We start from the raw sequence: 21,111 nt of genomic DNA on the forward strand, positions 1-21,111 counted from the left end.
GTCTATGGCAGGTCTTGGTTGACCTACTTGCCTTTCTTGCTCAATTGTAACACCTCATGGGGAGAAGCTGCCTCACACACCTTGGAATCCCTGGAGAATGTTACTGGTGCATTAATGGTGAGTTGAACTGAGCTAAATTATTACCTTTTTGGATAATTGACCTGAGACTAAACATGACTCGCTTCTTTACTTCAGAAGAAAGGCTATGAGGAAACACTCTTCAGAGCTTTTTTCCTCAGTCTTCTCAAATCAAGACCATTTTTCTTTGTAGGTAAATGCACCTACTAGCCCACAGACTAGAAAACGTTTATGAGCCAGGCACTGGTGCCACATACCTGTAATCCTAGCTACTCAAGAGGCTGAAATCTGAGGATCCTGATTGCAGGCCAGCCCAGGCAGGAAAGTGTGTGAGACTCTGACCTCCAATCAACTACCAAAAAGCCCCAAGTGGAGCTGTGGCTCAACTGGTAGAGTGCTAGCCTTGAGTACAAACGCTCAGAACTCTGGCCAGGCCCTAAGTTCAAGCCCCACACCAATACAAGAAAGAAAAAAAAAGGCATTTACAATACATATAGCTGGGGCTGGGAAGGTGGCTCAGTGGCAGAGCGCTTGCCTTGCAATGCATGAGGCCCTGGGTTCGATTCCCCAGCAAAAAGAAAAAAGCCAGAAGTGGCACTGTGGCTCAAGTGGTAGAGCCCTAGCCTTGAGCTGAAGAGCTGAGGGACAGCACCCAGGCCCAGAGTTCAGGCCCCACAACAGGACCCAAAAAAAAAAAAAAATACATATAGCTGACAAAGTAGACCCACCATTAAATAAATGACTTCTGAGCTGGGTGTCAGTAATCCTAGTAGGTTGAGATCTGTGTATCATGGCTCAAAGCCAGCCTGGGCAAGAAAGTCTGTGAGACTATTATCTCCAATTACCACCAGAAAACCAGAAGTAGTGCTGTAGCTCAAGTGGTAGAGCGCTTGCCTTGAGCTGAAGAGCTCAAGGACAGTGCCCAGGCCCAGAGTTCAGGCCCCATGATCAATCAAAAAAAAAAAAAACATTGGGGGAAGCCGGGCACTGGTGGCTCATGCCTGTAATCCTAGCTACTCAGGAGGCTGAGATCTGAGGATCGGGATTCAAAGCCAGCCCCGGCAGCAAAGTTCGTGAGACTCTTATCTCCAATAAACCACAGGAAAACCGGAAGTGGAGCTGTGGCTTAAGCGGTAGAGCGCTGGCCTTGAGCTGAAGAGTGCAGGGACAGTGCCCAAGCCCAGAGTTCAAGACCCATGACTGACCAAAAAAAAAATTGGGGGAGCTGGGAGTGGCTCATGCCTATAATCCTAGTTACTCAGGAGAGAGATCTGAGGGTTGAGGTGCAAAGCTAGCTTATGTAGTAAAGTATCTTTAATAAATTACCCAGAAAAGCCAGAAGTAGAGCTAGGGTTCAAGTGGTAGAGCACTAGCCTTGAGCACAAAAGTGCAGGAAATACGTCTAGGACTGGGGCAAAAGAAAAAGAAAAAAAAGAGTCTTACCAGTCCAAACAAAAACTGGATAGGGTTGGGCCTACCTCAGTATAACTAATAGGCTTTTTATATGAGAGGCCTTAGATTTTTAGCTCCAGCCCAAGAAACAACTGTCCCCCAAAAACTTAAATAGAAACTTGGAAAAAGAAACTATCCACCTAGTCAAAATTTAAAAAAAAAAAGAAAGAAAAGAAAGTTCAACAGAACTTTTTATGACTTATCCAAAAAAATGCAACTCAGAACTAAGAGAAACCATCATTCACACCTCAGAAAGACTAAAAAGCTGGACAAGATCAAGTTTTATATTTGTTTTTCTGTCCCTTTTTCCAATTCCTTGTCTCTTTTCTTTTCTTTTTAAAGCCAGAGCCCACGCCTCAAGTCAGGATGCTCCTGAGTGCAAAAATGACAGGCATGAACTACCAAGCCTTTTGCATGCTATCATTCACTGAACAATAAAAATAAACTTGGAGAAAGTCACAGGAATTGTAGTGATTGTATAAATTCCAGCCATGGCAAAACTTTGGAACCTGGTTTTAATGGAGTCCAAAACAAACAGCCACTTGACTTAGTTGAAAGAATAAGAAAGTTATTCTTGGATGGATAAAAAGGAGAATTAAAATAGAAGGATTTTGTAAACAAAAGCACTCCATAAATACATTGTTAGCATAAGCCTGTCCCAGCCTTGTACAAACATGAACCTATGCTTAAGCCCAGTGGCTCAGAAGTGCAACCAAACAATGCTGGCCTCTAAACCTGCAGTACTTTTAAAATGATTTCTGTCTTTCTTGTGTTGTTGTTGTTTCCTGTTGTTGGATATGAGTTTTAGAGTTTTTGTGGGGTTTTGGTGGTGGTACCAGCATTTGAACTCAAGAGATTCCCATTTGCTCAAATAATGCTTGAGCCATGACCCTAACCTGGCATTTTGCTAATCAGCAAAATGTTCAAGACTTTACTTCCTCGTGCTAGCCTTTAATCATGATCCACTAGACCTCAAGCCTCCCGAATTGCTAGGCTTACAGGAGTGAACCACCACACCTAGATCAACTGTTTCTACTTCCTCCTTCCTCTCGGCACCTTCACACTGGTGGCAGTGTGATTGTGCAGGAGAAGACACTGTCTTTGAGGGAGATCACTTTACTAGGGAGAAATGGACTCCATGGGTGTGATCTCCAGGATATATCACTTGCTCATCGTTAAGTGTATGAAACCAAATCAACTTTGTGGGGTCTTCCTGCTAAAGAGCATCCTAAATCCTTTTCGCCTTATTGTGTACCTGCCATTGTCTTGTATGTATGCGCGCATGCACGTGCATGCATGTACTTGTGTGCCAATATAGGACTTGAACTCAATATAGGCCTAGACCTCCTTCTCCACTGTACTCCTGCTGGCACTGTACTACTAGAATCATAACTCTAATCCATTTCCTTTCCTTGTCCCTTTCGTATTCATCTTCCCCAAATTTACTTTTTCTTTTCTTTCTTCTTTTTTTTTTTTGGTGTCAGTCCTGGGGTTTGAATTCAGGGCCTACCCTTAAGTTTTTCTGCTTAAAGTTAGTACTCTACCACTTAAGCCATAGCTCCACTTCTGACTTTTCTGGTAGTGAATTAGAGCTAAGAGTCCCAAAGACATTTCTGCCTAGGCTGCCTCTGAACTGCGATCCTTAAATCTCAGCCTCCTGAGTAGCTAAGATGACAGGTGTGGGCCACCAGTACGACTCCAAATTGACATTTGTATTATATATAGATTCCTCATGAGTGAAAACAGTGATATTGACTTTCCTGACCTGCCTTATTTTGCTTAACATAATGATCTCCAGTTCCATGCATTTCCCTATCAACAACATAGTTTCATTCTTCTTTATGGCTGAATAATTGTGTATGTATCACATTTTCTTGATCCATTCGTCTGCTGAAAGGCACCTAGGTTTTTGTCATCCCAAAAGCCAGAGTGATTTGACTCCCAGAATCAGACCCATTTGAGCAATTCCTCCCAACTCAAAATAAAACCTGGATTCTATAGTCCAAAACAAAGCCTTTCATTTAATATACACATATATCACTTGCCTTAGCTTCAACTCCAAGTAGCTAGGCAGGCATCTTGTCCAGAACGTGAGGCCAGCCAGGTGCCAGTGGCTCATGCCTGTAATCCTAACTACTCAGGAGGCTGACATGAGTATTGTGGTTCAAATTCAGCCCAGGCAGGAAAGTACCTGAGACTCTTATGGCCAACCAAAAAATGCTGAAGGTGGATCTGTGACTCAAGTGGTAGAGCACCAGCCTTGAACAACAACAAAAATCTCAGGGACAGTGCCTAGGTCCTGAATTAAGCCCCAGTATCAGCCAAAGGAAAGGAAGGAAGAAGGAAGGAAGGAGGAAGGAAAGAAGGAAGGAAGAAAGGAAGGAAAGGAAAGGAGGGAGGGGAAAATAGGGTAGCATTATCCTGGGAAAATCACAAATGACAGTGAATATGAAATTAGAACACTTGTAAATAGGCCAAAATGAAAAAAAAAATGAACCAAAGAAAGAAAGATTAAGTGGGGCTCTAGCCAACCTTCCTTCTAGCTAGGACTAGAAACATTTGACACAAATTTCTAATTGCACAGTAAACAGCACCTCATTCCCTTAAAGCCCAGAGCTCTACCAAGACAGTTGACCAGGAAGCCACACCAGAAAAGAGGTTCTGGGCCAGTTTCCACCACAACTCTGAAACTCACAACAACTGACATAGAATCTGGCCGTTTTCTTTCTTTTTCTCTTCTTTTCCTTATTGGACTACAAAACCATTTAATCCCCGCCTTGGTGTAGTCCTCTACAGCCATTTTACCCCCTCACGGACCACTTTCCTCTTTGCCATCCCTTTCCCATCTGAGATCTCTCAGCCCTCATCTCGCCTTTCCATCCTTTCCCAAGACACAATACCTGCTCAGTCATGTCCCACTCCAGCCAGGTCCCTTCTGTACCACTCAGGTCCTCATAGTCAGCTCACTGAAGCCCTGGCAGCTGGAGACAGGAGACTAGGTCAGGTGGCCTCCGTTGTAACTAGAGCAAGGCAGGGGGCGGAGCCTGGGAGGGACGGGAAGTTAATTAAAGAGCTTTGCCCTCCTGGAGCCCTGACTTTGTGGAGGAGGCTCTTGGACTGTGATAGCCTGACTAACCCTATGTAGTTCTGTTGTGAAGACCTGGCTCTCAGGATGTTTTTTGTTTTATTTAGTTGTGTTGGGGTTTTTTGGGTAGGTCCTGGGGCTTGAACTTAGTGCCTGAGAGCTAGCCCTGAACTTTTCTGCTCAAGGCTAGCGCTCTACCATTCTGAGCCACAGTGCCACTTCCAGTTTTCTGGTGGTTCATCGGAGATGAGTCTCCTGTCCTCCCCTGTCCACGCTGGCTTTGAACCTCGATCCTCAGATCTCAGCCTGCTGAGCAGCTGAGATGACATGTATGAGCCACTGGCAATGATGCTGAATTATATATATATTTTTTTTTGGTAAGTCATGGGCCTTGAACTTAGACTGGGCGCTGTCCCTCAGCTCTTCAGCTCAAGGCTAGCGCTCTACCACTTGAGCCACAGCGCCACTTCCCATTTTTTGGTGGTTAATTGGGGATAAGAGTCTTATGGACTTTCCTGCCCGGGCTGGCTTTGAACCATGATCCTCAGATCTCAGCCTCCTGTGTAGCTAGGGTCACAGATGTAAGCTGCCAGTACCCAGCATGATGTTGAATCCTATACCCTGACATTTGTGGGGATGGGCAGATATTGGCATCAATGGAACTCAGAACTAGAGCTAGTGAGGTGGTAACTAATCCTGGTTGTGCTGATTAAAAAAACAAAAGTCAGGCCCCCCCAGGCACGGGTCTGTAATCCTAGCTACTCAGGAGGCTGAGATCTGAGGATCACAATTCACATTCAGCCTGGGCAGGAAAGTCCATGAGCCTCTTATCTCCAATAAACCACCAGAAAACCGGAAGTGGCTCTGTGGTAGAGCACTGGCCTTGAGCCTTGAGCAGAGGGACAGCACCCAGGCTCAGAGTTCAAGCTCCACAACTGACTACATAGATAGATAGATAGATAGATAGATAGATAGATAGATAGATAGATAGATAGATAGATAGATGAAACTTGGACTTTTACTCACATGTAGTTCCACAAGATAGATAGATAGATAGATAGATGAAACTTGGACTTTTACTCACATGCAGTTCCACACCTACTAGAATCCATGCTGTATTAGAACTCACAAGGCCCTTGCTGCTCTGACTCAGCCAGCCTCGCAAACCTCATCCCCCTTACCAGATGGGATTCCACCAAACTGTGTCCTCATTGTCCTCTGGCATACACAAACCAATGAATTCTGCCTCAGGCCGTCTACACTGGCTGTATCTGTAAACAGAACATTCACATTCATCCAACAATTCTTCTTCCTGCTTTTTTTTTTTTTTTTTGTACCAGTCCTGAGTTATGTCCCTGAGCTTTTATGTTCAAGGCTAAAGCTCTTATCCCTTGGGGCTGGGAAGGTGGCTCAGCGGTAGAGCGCTTGCCTTGCATGCATGAGTTTGATTCCTCAGCACCACATAAGCAAAAAGAAAAAAGCCAGAGGTGGCGCTGTGGCTCAAGTGGTATAACGCTAGCCTTGAGCTGAAGAGCTGAGGGACAGCGCCCAGGCCCAGAGTTCAGGCCCCATGACCGGACCCCCCCCCCCCCAAAAAAAATTTAAAGCTCTTATTTCTTGAGTTACAACTGGCTTCTGGCCTTTTCAGTGATTAATCTCAGGCACTTTCCTGCCCAGGTGGCTTTGAATAGTGATCCTCAGATCTCAGTCTCCTGAGTCAGGATTATAGGCATGAGCCACTGCCACCCAGCTCCAACTGTTCTTCAGTTTACTGAAATATGGCAGGAACTTACTAAGGAGCCTTACAGTTCAGAGATCAGATAACTGAAATCTAGGTGGGTTTTGAAATCATGCTTCTCCCCCATCATTCTCCCTGGTGCTGGGATTATAGGTATGTACCACCACACCAGGCTGAGATTGTGGTTTGTGTGTATGCTAGTACTGGGACTCAAACTCCAGACCTAAGCCCCTCATGGCTAATGCTTAATCACTTGAACCACTGCTCTACTGCTGGCTTTTTTGCTGGCTAAGTGGAAATCAGTGTTTCATAGACTTTTCTGCCATGGCTGGCTTTGAAAAGTGATTCTCAGACCTCAGCCTCCTGAGTAGCTAGGATTATAGGCATGAGCTACTGGGGCATGGCCTGAAATTAGGTTTTTAGAAAGCAAACAAATAGGCCTCATGCTAGTAGCTCATGCCTGTAATCCTAGCTGAGGACCAAGGTTCAAAGTCAGGCCAGACAGGAAAGTCCGTGAAACTTATCTCCAATTAAGAACCAAAAAAAAAAAAAGCTAAAAGTGAAGCTGTGGCTCAAGTGGTAAGAGCTCAAAAAAGTTCAAGGACAGGGCCCAGTCCCTGAGTTCAAGCCTTGGGGCTGGCACTAAAAAGACACACACACACACACACACACACACACACACAAGCAAACATTTTTCACACATTGCTATCAAGGTTTATACCAGATGTGTTGATGGAAGCTCTCAGTGCTATGGCACAGAATTCTCCAGAACCTAGGCCACACTTACAAATGAATGAGTTTTATTCCCAGAACTTGATGGGATTCCACATCGTCCATCCATGTCTAGTTCTCAGACTAGCTTTTTGCTGAGGAATCCAATTTAGATTGCTCTGTGCTCTGGGAGGCGGAGGTAGGAGGATCTCAAGTTCCAGGCCAGCCTAGGGCAGCCTGCTAAAACTAAAAAATAAAAGTAAAGCTGAGCAGGGCTGGGAATGTGGCTAAGCAGTAAAGTGCTTGCCTAGCATGCGCAATGTCCTGGGTTCGAGTCCTCAGTACCACGTAAACAGAAAAAGCCAGAAGTGACCTGTGGCTCAAGTGGTAGAGTGCTAGCTTTGAGCAAAAAGAAGCATTAGGGACAGGGACGATGCCCGAGCCCTGAGTGCAAGCCCTAGGAATGGCAAAGATAAATAAATTAATTAATTAAATTAAATTAAGCTGAGCAATAGTGGCTCATGCCTGTAATCCTAGCTATTCAAGAGGCTAAGATCTGAGGATCATGATTCAAAACCAGCCTGGGCAGGAAAGTCTGTGAGACTCTTATCTCCAATAAACTACTCAGCAAAAGCAGGAAGTGGTGCTGTGGCTCAAGTGGTAGAATGCTAGCTTTGAGCCAAAACAAGCTCAGGGATAGCGCCCAGGCCCTGAGTTCAAGTCGCAGGACTGGCACAAGAATAAAATAATGTAAAAAAATAATAAATGAAAATAAAACTGCCCTGTAGCATTAGTAGATCTGCCAGGTTCAGAGTGTTGTCCTTAAAAATAACCTTTGAATCCACATTTCAACACACAAACAAACGGATTCTGCAAATGTCCTGGGGCTCTAAGTGACCTTTGGAACTAGTAAAAGAGATCTGGCACACGGCTGGGATTGCCACCACCCACTGTCTCTTTTCAAGTTCCACTACAAGTTTGGGAGCAGGCCACTTCATTCTGGGTGAAGTCAAGGCCAGTCATCTTGTTGGCACCCTGGTAAAGTCCCCAAATCTCCAAGATTCGACATGACCTTGTGTGATCCCTGAAGGTGCTGGGTTTTATGAACCATTCTTCTAGACACTGGCTGTTCTGAGAAACTTAGGAATCTGAAGTCTCTGGAAACATTTGGTTAAAATGGTAACTGTTATCTCTGTGCCGTCTATCTAGGGGAAATGAAGATATTAAAATGCTGAAGCCAGGCCCTGGTGGCTCACACCTGTAACCCTAGCGACTCAGGAGGCTGAGAGCTGAGGATCGCAGTTCGAAGCCAGCCCGGGCAGAAAAGTCTGTGAGGCTCTTCTCTCCAATTAACCAGCACAAAGCTGGAAGTAGAGGTGTGGTTCGAGTGGCAGAGCACCAGCCTGAAGGGAAAAAGTTAAGGGGGAGTAGGAGGCCTTGAGTTTAAGCTCCAGTTCTCTCTCTCTCTCTCTCTCTCTTACACACACACACACACACACACACACACACACACACACAATGCAGACAAACCCCTGACACTTTTTTTTTGGCGGTCGTGGGGCTTGAACTCTGGGCCTGAGCACTGTCCCTTCAGCTCAAGGCAAGCGCTCTACCACTTGAGCCACAGCGCCACTTCCAGTGTTCTGGTGGTTAATTGGAAATAAGAGTCTCAAGGACTTTCCTGCCCAGGCTGGCTTTGAACTGTGATCCTCAGGTCTCAGTCTCCTGAGTAGCTAGGATTACAGGCATGAGCCATGGCGCCCAGCTCCCTGAAACTTTTGTGTGCATTAACCTCAGTATCTCAAAACTAAAAATGGTCATATGAGAATTAAAATATTACCACAAAAGAAAAGGAAGGTGCAGTTCAGTGGAAGGAAAGAAGCAGGGAGGGAAGGAAGGAGGGAGGGAGGGAAGGCAGGCAGGCAGGCAGGCAAAAACTTTGGTATTACTTAGTCCGGTGGTCAAAAGCCCCTTTCAAGAAGAATCTACTGCCAGGAGCCGGTGGCTCACGCCTGTAATCCTAGCTACTCAGGAGCCTGAGATCTGAGGATCATGATTCAAAGCCAGCCTGGGCAGGAAAGTCCATGAGACTCTTTTTTTTTTTTTTTTTTTTTTTTGTCGGTTGTGGGGCTTGAACTCTGGGCCTAGGCGCTGTCCCTCAGCTCTTCAGCTCAAGGCGAGCGCTCTACCACTTGAGCTACAGCGCCACTTCCGGTTTTCTGGTGGTTTATTGGAGATAGGAGTCTCACGGTCTCTCCTGCCCGGGCTGGCTTTGAACCGCGATCCTCAGATCTCAGCCTCCTGAGTAGCTAGGATTACAGGCGTGAGCCACCAGCGCCCGGCTCATGAGACTCTTATCTCCAATTAACCAGCAGAAAACCAGAAGTGGTGCTGAGGGTCAAGTGGTAGAGCTGAGGGACAGTGCCCAGGCCCAAAGTTCAAGCCCCACGACTGACAAAAGAAAGAAAAAAGTATCTACTAATATTTCTTGGGATGAGGTATGCTGTGGTAAATACTGCCTGTCATCTTGTGCTGAAAAAAAAAAAAAAGCAACAGCAACTATGATCCAGTTAATTTCTCACTTTTTGTTTCCAGTGTTCCTTTTTAATTTCTGATTAAAGTTGAGGCCAGCCGATCTGATTAAGTTGGGGAGACGATGGGCGCTTGGGGCCATTTGATAAAGACTCATTAATATAAGAGAAGTATGTGGCCTGAGTTTCAAGGCAAACTTTCACCCATGTGAAAAGCAATCTGGGGTATAGGCTGTAAGAGAGCCACGGAGCTGGAAGAAACCCTAGAGATTATCTGCCTTAGCTCCTTTATCTCAACGATGGAAACTAAGGCTTAACTTCTGTTGGATGATTTTCCCCCAAAACATTTCTCCAGGCCAAGCCACAACTGGAAGTCAGGTGTCTTTTGCTAAAGTAGCTTTTGCAAATGTGAAGAAGGGCATCTGGGGTAAAGCTAGATCCTTACTCTTTAGAAGCAAGAATTTGCATGCCCTTAGGATACTGTTCCATTGACGGTCCATATATAACACTTTTTAAATTTTTCAAATTTAATTAAATTTCTTTGGGGGGGGGATGTGCACACATTTGTGCATGCACTCCAGTTCTGAAGCTTGAACTCAGGGCCTGGGTCCTGTCTCTTTAGCTTTTTCATTCAAGACTAGCATTCTACCATTTGATCAGACCTTTACTTCCAGCTTTTTGTTGATTAATTAAAATGAGAGGTTCATAAACTTTCCTGCCTGAGCTGGCTTCAACTACGATCCTCAGTTCTCAGCCTCCTGAATAACTAGGATTTTAAGCATGAGCCACCAGCGCTAGCTGAGTTCATACAAACAAACAAAATAGGAGCCAGGTGCTGGTGGCTCATACCTATAATCCTAGCTATTCAGGAGGCTGAGATCTGAGGATGGAGGTTCAAAGCCAGCCCTGGCAGAAAAGTCCTTGAGATGTTTATCTCCAATTAATCACCAAAAAAGCCAGAAGTGAAGCTGTGTCTCCACTGATAGGTGCTAGGTTTAAGCAAAAGAAGCTCAGGGATTGAGTCAAGCAAGCCCCAGCAATGGTACACACACACACACACACACACACACACACACACACACACACACACACACACACACACACACACACACACACACACAGGCAAAATAGCAAAGGCACTTCAAAGATTCTTCAAAATAAAAGTTAAGACTTCATAGGTATTTCTCTATCATCTTGGAGTTTTGAGGATCTAATGTCTATCTTGAAAAATCCTGGGTATTTAGAGACCACGTAAGGGTAACAAGGATTTCTTTTTTTTTTTGCCAGTCATGGGGCCTGAACTCTGGGCCTGGGCACTGTCCCTCAGCTCTTCAGCTCAAGGCTAGTGCTATATCACTGGCACCACAGCGCCACTTCCCGCTTTTTTCTGCTTATGTAGTGCTGAGGAATCGAACCCAGGGCCTCATGCATGCAAGGCAAGCACTTTACCACTGAGCCACCTTCCAGCCCCCCCCCCTTTTTTTTTTGGTTAGTTGTGGGACTTGAACTCTGGGCCTGGGCACTGTCCCTCAGCTCTTCAGCTCAAGGTGAGTGCTCTACCACTTGAGCCACAGCGCCACTTCCAGTTTTCTGGGGGTTAATTGGAGGTAAGAGTCTCACAGACTTTCCTGCCCACTCTGGCTTTGAACTGTGATCCTCAGATCTCAGGCTCCTGAGTAGCTAGGATTACAGGCGTGAGCCACCGGTACCTGACCTCTGAGCTTTTTAATTTTTCTCTGTCATTTGAGCTCACTCTGGCTTCTAGCTGGCTGTCTACAGATAAGAGTCTCTTGGACTCACCTGGCCAAGGCTGGCTTAGACGCAGCATCCTCAGTCCTCATTCTCTGGAATAGCTAGGATTACAACTTCCAAATGCACTTTTACAGAGGGGAAAGGCAGAGCACGGCTTGCACCCCTAATCTACCAAACCCAGTTGGAAATTTCTGTCTCTACACAACCCCCCCCCCCCCCCCCCCCCCCCCCCCCCCCCGCTCATCAAGGAGACCTAGGGTTACATGGTTACATGAGGCCTGCATCCCCCTCTGCCTGATGCCTGAGGTAGAGGCCAGTGTCAGCCAAGGAGACCCGGCAAGTAGTGCGACCTTTGTCCTCATCTGCCCTGTCACCTGAGGTAACACCCCCTCCCCCCCACAAGGGGCACAGGCTCCAGGCCGCTGCTCTCTCATCTCTGAGAAGACAAAGTGTGGCAGGAGTTACTATTTTAAGGGCCAACGATGGAACTTGAGAAGAAGAAGAAAGTGTTCCCACAGCTGCCAATGTGACTCTGTCTTCTCCTCTCAGGAGAACATTCCAGAACAAGTGGGACCTGGATGTTAGATTTCTAAATGAGCTCCAGTTTTAATCAGGGTAGAGCTGGCTCCGATCCACTCCAGTTTGGGGTTGGGGTGGATGAGTGACTGGCAGGGAGGGGGTGTATACTGTATTGGCAATCAGAGCTTTTTGTGACTGACACTGTGCAACTTCTTAATGTTTTACAGTTCATGTTCAGTAAGAAGAGAGCCATTTCTATTTGTTTTGATTTTAAATTACCCCAAGGAATGAGAGGTGTCATCCTCCTGGAAGAAAAATCAGGCTGGACAGGGGTATCTAGATATATATTAGAGGGAAGGCAAGGTTGGGTTTTGGTGTATGAAAGTTAGGCCTGGTGGCTGGTGGCTCACACCTGTAATCCTAGCTACTCAGGAGGCTGAGATCTGAGGATAGCAGTTCAAAGCCAGCGTGGGCAGGCAAGTCTGAGAAACTCTTATCTCCAATTAACCAGCAAAAACCCTGAAGAGGAACTGTGGCTCTAGAGGTAGAGCACCAGGCTTGAGCAGAAAAAAAACAAAGGAGCCCTGAGTCTAAGCCCTACTACTAATGCAGACATACACACGTGCATGCGCGTTCATGCACACACACACACACACACACACACACACACACACACACACACATGCAAATTAGGCTCTCCTCTGAAAGTCATTCTGCCCTTCCTTTGAGCAGACTTCTCCCAGGTGACTCCTTCCTGTCCAGGTAGCTTTTCTTTCCATCCCTGTTCATCCCAAACAAGTGCTCCTTCATTCCATCAAGACTAACTCACGAGTAGATGGCAGGAGAACAATTAATTAATTAAAATAATTAACGATGAAGTGTGACTCTTGGGTCTCTTTCAGCCATCCCAGACTCATCCGTCTGTTAAAAGAACACTGTGATAAGCAGGGCCAGTGGCTCATACCTGAAATCCTCGCTGCTCAGGAGAGGAGCTTGGCTCAAAGCTGGGCAGGAAAGTCTGGGAGACTCTTATCTCCACTAAACTACCAAAACAGCCAGAAATGGAGTTGTGGCTCTGGTGGTAGAGTTTGCTAGCCTGCAGCAAAAAAGAAGCTTAGGTGGGGACAATGCCCAGGACCTGAGTTCAAGTCTCAGGACTGGCACACACACACACACACACACACACCTCACACACACACACACACTTACACACACACACACTCTCACACACCACACACACACACACACACACACAAGTGTACTGACAAGAATAAATCTCTCATAGGTTTAAAGTTCAGGCAGAATACTGAAGCCACTTGTCTGGGAATTGGAGATCGAATTGTTCTCTGCCTGGTGCAGAGAATACAGCTTTCTCTGAATCTGGGAGTGATGAAAGACTCTGCACCAACTGAGGCAGAGGTCCAGAAGGAAGAAGACACAGCAATGACTGTAGATTGGTGTAGAATGAGGTCACTGGTGACTTGAAGATATTGGGAAAGCGTAATAATTTTGGAAGATAATTTCATTCAGTTAGCAATTCTTTTTGGGGGGGGGGGGGTGAGGTGAGGAGGGACCTTATCTGCCAAGCTTTAGTCTGGATAAAAACAAAACCTGGGGAAAAGACTATGCTCACTAGGTTGGGTGCCAGTGGCTTACACCTGTAATCCTAGCTACTCAGGAGGCTGAGATCTGAGAATCATGGTTCAAAGCCAGTTGGGGAAGGGAAGACCATAAGACTCTGATCTCCAATTAATCTCCAGAAAACCAGTGGTGACTCAAAGTGGTAGCACAGGAGCTGGGAAGGTGGCTCAGTGGTAGAGTGCTTGCCTTGCATGCATGAGGCCCTGGGTTTGATTCCCCAGCACCACATAAACAGAAAAAGCCGGAAGTAGCGCTGTGGCTCAAGTGGTAGAGTGCTTGCTTTGAGCTGAAGAGCTGAGGGACAGCACCCAGGCCCAGAGTTCAAGCCCCACGACCAAAGGAATAAAAGTGGTAGCACACTGGCCTTGAGCAGTTCAGCTCAGTCAGGGACAGTGCCCAGGCCCTGAGTTTAAGCACCACAACTGACCAAAAGCAAAAACAAAAAGACTGGCACATTGCTTAGGAGAAAGTGTAGAAAAAAAACCTTTTAATACACTGCACATTAAACTACCACCTGTATTTCCCCTCCCCCATTGTGTTGGTACTGGTGATTGAACTCAGGGCCTCTTGTTTAGCTTTTGCACTCTAGGGTGATGCTCTACTACTTGAGCCACAACTCTACTTCCAACATGTTAATTGGACTTTCCTGCTCAGGCTGGCTTCAAGCCATGATCCTCAGATCTCAGCCTCCTGAGTACAGCAGCTAGAATTCCAGATGTGAGCCCCCAATACCACCTGGCTTATGCCCCCCTTTCTGTGTTACATACATGCTTTAACTTTGCTCATGTCATGGAGGTCATGATCAATTTCCTGTTGATTTGAGTCGTCTCGTTCCTGCGCGTGCCATCAGAGAATGACTAATGCCCGCCACCCTCTTCAGGACCTAACCGCCTACCTGTAAATCTCGTTCTGTTGCCTTGGCCCACATCTGGTTTGTCTTCCTGGTTGAGTTCAGGCAGGTGCTACCCCAGGGCATACTTCTGTATTCTTTCCTATGGGGGAGGTGTTGGCAACCCAAATTCCTGCTTCCTACTTCTGAGTCAAAACAAAAGAAAGACAAGATCCAAGCCAGGCATCCATGGCTCATGCCTGTCATCCTAGCTACCCAGGAGGTTGAGATCTGAGGATGGCAGTTCGAAGCCAGCATTAGCACAAAAGTGCATGAGACTCTTGTCTCCAGTAAACCACCAGAAACAACCCAAAAACAAAAAAACAAAGCATGGAAGTGGAGGTGTGGCTCAAGTGGTAGAGCACTACTCTTGAGTATAAAAGCCAAGGGACAAACACCTGGGCCCTAAGTTCAAGCCCCCAGCATGCATGCATGCATGTGCACACACACACACACACACACACACACACACACACACAGATGTGGTGATTACAACCAGGACTGGTGGTGTTGCGCCATGGTGAGCGTTGAGCTCTTGCGTGGATCTGTGCTCAGTCAGCAGCGTGGGGCAGGGCGTTGTGTAAAGCTGGGGTTCTTGTGTCACCGTTTCATGCCCTCTCACCAGCATCCCATCACATTTACCTGTGATGTGGTAAGAAAGTTCCAGAGCTACAAAAAAGGGCATGTCTCAGCAGGCATGCCCCCAAGTCCTGCACCCCATGTCAAGGTGAAACAGATGGTTTCACCTGGGGCTTTACTTGTCTTTTTGGGGGGTAGAGGGGGGGAAGGTTCTGATACAGGACCTTGAACTCAGATCCTTACATTGTTTCTTGGCTCTGTGTGTGTGTGGTGTGTGTGTGTGTGTGTGTGTGTGCGCGCGCGCGCGCGCGTGTGCAGGTCCTGAGGTTTGGATTCAGAGCCTGGGTGCTGCCCCTGAGCTTTTGTGTTCAATGTTAGTGCTTTACTACTTGAGCCACATCTCCACTTCTGGCTTTTTGGTGGTTAGTTGGACATTAGAGGCTTAAGGACTTTCCTACTCAGACCGGCTTTGAACCTTGATCCTCAGATCTCAGCCTCCTGAGGAGCTAGGAGGACAGGCCTGGCCACAGGTTCCTGGCTTGCTTGCCTTTTTTTTTCCTCTCAAGATTGGTGCTCTACCCCTTGAGCCACACCTCTACTTGTGGCTTTTTGCTAGTTAACTGGAGATAAGAGTCTCATACATTTTGGGCTGGGAAGGTGGCTCAGTGGTAGAGTGCTTGCCTTGCATGCATGAGGCCCTGGGTTCGATTCCTCAGCACCACATAAGCAGAAAAAGCTGGAATGGCGCTGTGGCTCAAGTGGTAGAGCGCTAGCTTTGAGCTGAAGAGCTGAAGGACAGCGCCTAGGCCCAGAGTTCAAGCCCCATGGCCAACAACAACAACAAAAAAGATGGAATTTCCTATGCTGTCAATTGAGTTAGAGTTCCTTTGTAATTCATTCTTGGAAAGTTTTTGTGCATTTGCTTAAAACACATCAAGCTTAAAGCTTTTAAGCACTTGTTACCCTTTCCACGGAGCCTGACGCTTGGGTGGTGAGGGAGAGCTCAGGGCTAGTTTGTCTTCAGGATGCTCCCAGATGGGGGTGGAGGAAGGGTGGGGATTGGGTGGAGGTAAACCATCTTGCCTCCAAGCTTTAGGTCATTGCTTATTAGTTTCTCCATGCCTCATCACTTAAGTGTCCATAAAAATAGCACCAGAAGGTGACTGTACATCAAATAGGACGTAGTGGCCTTCTGCTTCTATATTGAGAATTTGTCCTTGTTTTCATTCCCTCTTTTTGATCTCTCTCCTTTTGTCCTAGGGCTTGCTGATCGGAAAGTGGTTATGTGCTGCCACCTATTGGTCAAAGTGTATATGACTAAGGAGGGGAGGCCTGGAAAGGACAAGGTCCAAAATGTAGTTCTTGGGAGATGGCTGCTTGCCCTATGTATGATTTTTGTCAGCAACTTGTAAAACAAATGAAAAAAAAAAAAAAACCCATAACTGTGATTTCAGTAAAAAAAAAATCTAGAAAAATATTTTTAATCAGAAATTTAAAACTCTTATGTTCAGATAGTTTTATTTATTCAGGGCTTGGGCACTGTCCCTGAGCTTCATTTGCTCAAGGCTAGCACTCTACCACTTGAGCCACAGTGTCACTTCTGGCTTTTTCTGCATATGTGGTACTGAGGAATTGAACCCAGGGCTTCATGCATGTTATATATGAACATTCTACCACTAAGCCACATTCCCAGCCCTGTTCAAATAGTTTTAGTCTGGTGCAGGTGATTCACACCTCTTAATCTTAGCTATTCAGGACACTGAGATCTGAGAATTGTGTTTCAAAGCCAGCCCAGGCAGGAAAGTCCCTAAGATTCTCTTCAATTAACCATCAAAATGTTAGACTTACCTAGGCACCCATGGCTCATGCCTCAATCCTAACTACTCAGGAGGCTGAGATCTGAAGCCAGTTGGGGTAGGAAAGTGTGTGAGACACTTATCCCCAATTAACCACCAGAAAACCAGAAATGGCACTGTTGCTCAAAGTGGTAGAGTACTAGCCTTGAGTGAAAAAGCTCAGGGACAGCACCCAGGCCCTGAGTGCAAGCCCTGTGACTGACAAAAAATAGTGGACTGAAGTTGTGGCTCAACTGGAGGTGAACCCTCCATGAGTGGAAAAAAGAATGCAAGGCTTGAGATTGAGCCCCATTGTGGGTACACACCAAAAAGGTAGATCAAGGATTCAAGCCACTTTGGGTAAGCACAAGAGCCTAAGTTCAAAGCCCAGTATTTCCGAATAATAATTATATTAAAAAATAAAAGTGGGCCCTGGTAGTTCATGCCTCTAATTTTTAGCTACTCAGGAGGCTGAGATCTGAGGATTGAGGTTCAAAGCCAGCCTGGGCGGGTAAGTCCATGAGACTCCAATAAACCACCAAAAAGCTGAAAGTGGAGCTATGGCTCAAGTGGTAATGTGCCAGCCTTGAGCAAGAAAGCTAAGGGAGAGCACCAGGCCCTGAGTTCAAGCTCCAGGACTGGCAATAAATAAATAAATACAATTTTTTGGGGGGGGGGTCCAGTCGTGGGGCCTGAACTCTGGGCCTGGGCGCTGTCCCTCAGCTCTTCAGCTCAAGGCTAGTGCTCTACCACTTGAGCCACAGCACCACTTTCGGCTTTTTTCTTATGTGGTGCTGAGGAATCGAACCCAGGGCCTCAGGCATGCAAGGCAAGCGCTCTACCACTGAGCCACCTTCCCAGCCCATAAATACAATTTTTAAATAGAGGAGACATATCAGCCACTATTGGTAACTGTCTACTTTTCTTTTGGCTTCCTCCTTATCCCTAGACTTAACTCCTAATAGCCACGCCCCCCCTACTCTCCTCTCAGCCCTTAGGTCTCCCCTGAGGGCCTTTCCAGGCTTATCCAGATAACTCTAAGCATCTTCAGGAGTCCTTTCATTCTAAACCTTCTTCCTGAAGGATAATTCTTTTACTTTCCTGATGTCTTAGAGCTTAGTTTCTGGGGGTGGAGTGGGGTGGGGAGCAGGTGCTGGTGGCTCTCGGGATCACGGGTTCAAAAACCAGCCTGAGCAGACATAGCCTCCAGCAAAAAAAAAAAAAAAAAAAAGCCAGAAATGAAGGCGTAGCTCATGTGATAATACACCAACCACAATCAAGGAAAAAGCCAAGGCGGGTCGGGAGTAGAATGTTGGGAGTTCACAGCCTGTTGTACAGAAAGAGTTTGGGGCAGGAACTTTTTTTAATTTTTAATTTTTTGGGGGGGTCCGGTCGTGGGGCCTGAACTCTGGGCCTGGGTGCTGTCCCTCAGCTCTTCAGCTCAAGGCTAGCACTCTACCGCTTGAGCCACAGCACCACTTCCAGCTTTTTTTTTCCTTTTTCTGCTTATGTGGTGCTGAGGAATCGAACCCAGGGCCTCAGGCATGCAAGGCAAGCGCTCTACCACTGAGCCACCTTCCCAGGGCAGGGACTTCTGTAGGGGCAACCCACTTGAGGAGGCCTGGATTATTCATATTTTGTACCACAGCACCCCCTTGCTGTTGGATAATATAATGCAACTACTAAGGCAACAAATGGAATTGTGTCAAGAAAGTAGTTGTTCCCCCTTGTTTCTAAAAAAGACTTTTCTTTCTCCTTTTTCTCTTTCTTCCAGTCTTCTTTCTCTCTCTCTTTTTCTTTTAGTGATACAGCTGTTTGAACTATGGACCTCACATTTACTAGGCTAACACTCTAGCCCTTGATACAACATCCCCCAGCTCCATTTTTATAATTAAAGATTTTTAAAAAGCCAGCTGGGCGCTGGGAGCTCACGCCTGTATTCCTAGCTACTCAGGAGGCTGAGATCTGAGGATAGTGGTTCAAAGCCAGCCCGGGCAGGAAAGTCTATGAGACTTGTATCTCCAATAAACCACTAGAAAACCAGAAGTGGCGCTGTGGCTCAAGTGGTACAGTACTAGTCTTGAATACAAAGAAGCTCAGGGACAGCACCCAGGCCATGAGTTCAAGCCCCACAACCAACAAAGAAAAGAAAAAAAAGTTTAACTTAAGAATTAGATAGTTTTGAGGGCTGGGAAGGTGGCTCAGTGATAGAGTGCTTGCCTTGCATGCATGAGGCCCTGAGTTCGATTCCTCAGCACCACATAAGCAGGAAAAGCCAGAAGTGGTGCTTTGGCTCAAATGGTAGAGTGCTAGGCTTGAACTGAAGAGCTGAGGGACAGTGCCCAGGCCCAGAGGTTAGGCCCCATGACTGGCAAAAAAAGTGATAGTTTTGAGTTGTTTTGTGTTTGAATGGAAGAGAAATAATAACTGTGTTTAGCAGATCAGCTAAGATGTATCTATGATTTATATGCCAGACACTGGGCTAAGCTTTACCTCACATAAAGTGCCTATAATGTAGATATAGCCATTTTACAGGTTGGATAATTTGTCCAAGTCACACAACTACTGATTGGCATAGCCTAAACAAGCCATTTTTGTTTCGTTTTGTGTTGTTATTGAGATGAAGTTTAGCCATGTTGCTGAGGCTGGGCCCAAGCTCCTAGACCAGAACCCTCTGGCATCTTCCTCCCTCAGACTCTGGAGTATGCATGTGTACTAGTACTGGGGCTTGAACTCAGGGCCTCCACTTTGACTTGGCTTTTTTTGCCCAAGGCTGGTACTCTGCCACTTGAGCCACAGATACACTTCCAGTTTGCTAGCTGGCTAGTAGGAGATAAGAGACTCATGGTCTTTTCTGCCCGGGCTGGGCTTTGAACTGTGATCCTCAGTTCTCAGCCTTCTGAGTAGCTAGGATTACAGGTGTGGGCCAACAACACCTGGCTTAATGAATCTTCTTTAACCTCCATGTTGGCTTTGTTCTCAGCTTTGCTGCCCTTCACTTTGGCTTTACCCTTCCTCCAAGGACAAGCCACGAACTATTCCCTTAGGATTACACGAAGAATTTTTTTTTTCTGGTCAGTCATGGGGCTTGAACTCTGGGCCTGGGCGCTGTCCCTGAGCTCTTCAGCTCAAGGTGAGCCCTCTATCCCTTAAGCTACAGTGCTACTTCTGGTTTTCTGGTGGAGATAAGAGTCTCACAGCCTTTCTTGCCCAGGCTGGCTTTGAACTGCCATCCTTAGATCTCAACCTCCTGAGTAGCTAGGATTACAAGAGTGAGCCACTGGTGCCCAGCTGCAGGAGGTATTATTAAAAAACAAAAAAACAAAAACAAAAGCAGGCAAGAATTGTCTAAATTTAAAGTGCTGGAAAATCCAACATTTTATTCACTACATTTTGGTGACTACATAAATGCAGAAACATCTTAACACTGAAAAGAGTGATGGTATCACCACTTGTTTTTTTTTTTTCTTTTTCTTTTTTTCTTTTTCTATTTTGCTTAGCAAACACAGCAGATGATATTGCACGGCGTAAAGTGAGAACAGTGGGAAAGTGTAAAGAAAATGAAAGAAATCGTAATGCAGTACAGGAGATACTCATAAATCAACGAGAATAATGCCTAAAGCATTACACTTTGCTGCTACACACCCAAGTACAGAAGGAACATTGGACAGAGAGAGAGAGTGAGAGAGAAAGAGAGAGACAAAATATTAGCAAACAACCATAACTGGGTACAATAATCATTTTTTTTCTGAAATGTTAATGCAACGTAGAAACTACTACTGTTTTTCTCCTTGATAAAGAAAAATGACTGACAGCAATATTTGTCTTTTTATTTTTTTAAAAAAACAACTAAGCCCCTCATGGTTAGGTTTGTAATTACTTAATTATGCATTTATTTTTTGTTCGTTCTTTTCTATTTTTTTTTGTCATTGCTAAGGAAGAACTACCTCTGCTCGTGGAAGATTTTTCTACTCTATCGATGTCTTATTATTTTCATATTATTTTACCTGATGATTGTCTTAGGCACCCTCCGTATACAATAAACCATCAAGCTAACTTGAACAAGGAAACTGAGTCAATGCTCACACCAGGGTACTGACAAGAGGAAAGAGCGGGCAGAGACCGGTCTAAACTGGATGACAGTTGGGCAGATGCAGACAGGAGAGTAAACACAGGAAGATATGCAGACAACTACTGAAGCCAATGGAAGACAATGTTTTAAAGTTTATTATTATTAGTATTACTATTTTTTTCTTTAAAAAATACTCATCATTTGGTTCAGACAGCAAATCTAAAATGAG

General features: G+C 45.8%; 1 protein-coding gene across 1 annotated transcript in view; it reads right to left on the reverse strand.

The window, feature by feature from the left end:
• Fam214a (family with sequence similarity 214 member A) overlaps window positions 1-4,518 on the reverse strand; it is a 72,422-nt gene extending 67,904 nt beyond the window's left edge. Inside the window, exon 1 of the mRNA XM_042687450.1 lies at window positions 4,431-4,518. The gene's annotated coding sequence lies outside the window, so the exon portion shown is untranslated. The remainder of the gene's footprint in view (window positions 1-4,430) is intronic.
• Between the last annotated feature and the right edge of the window lie 16,593 nt (window positions 4,519-21,111).

The sequence above is a fragment of the Dipodomys spectabilis genome, unplaced genomic scaffold (genome assembly GCF_019054845.1).
Source record: "Dipodomys spectabilis isolate Male_0828 unplaced genomic scaffold, ASM1905484v1 ptg000108l, whole genome shotgun sequence".
NCBI classification, from domain to species: Eukaryota; Metazoa; Chordata; class Mammalia; order Rodentia; family Heteromyidae; genus Dipodomys; species Dipodomys spectabilis.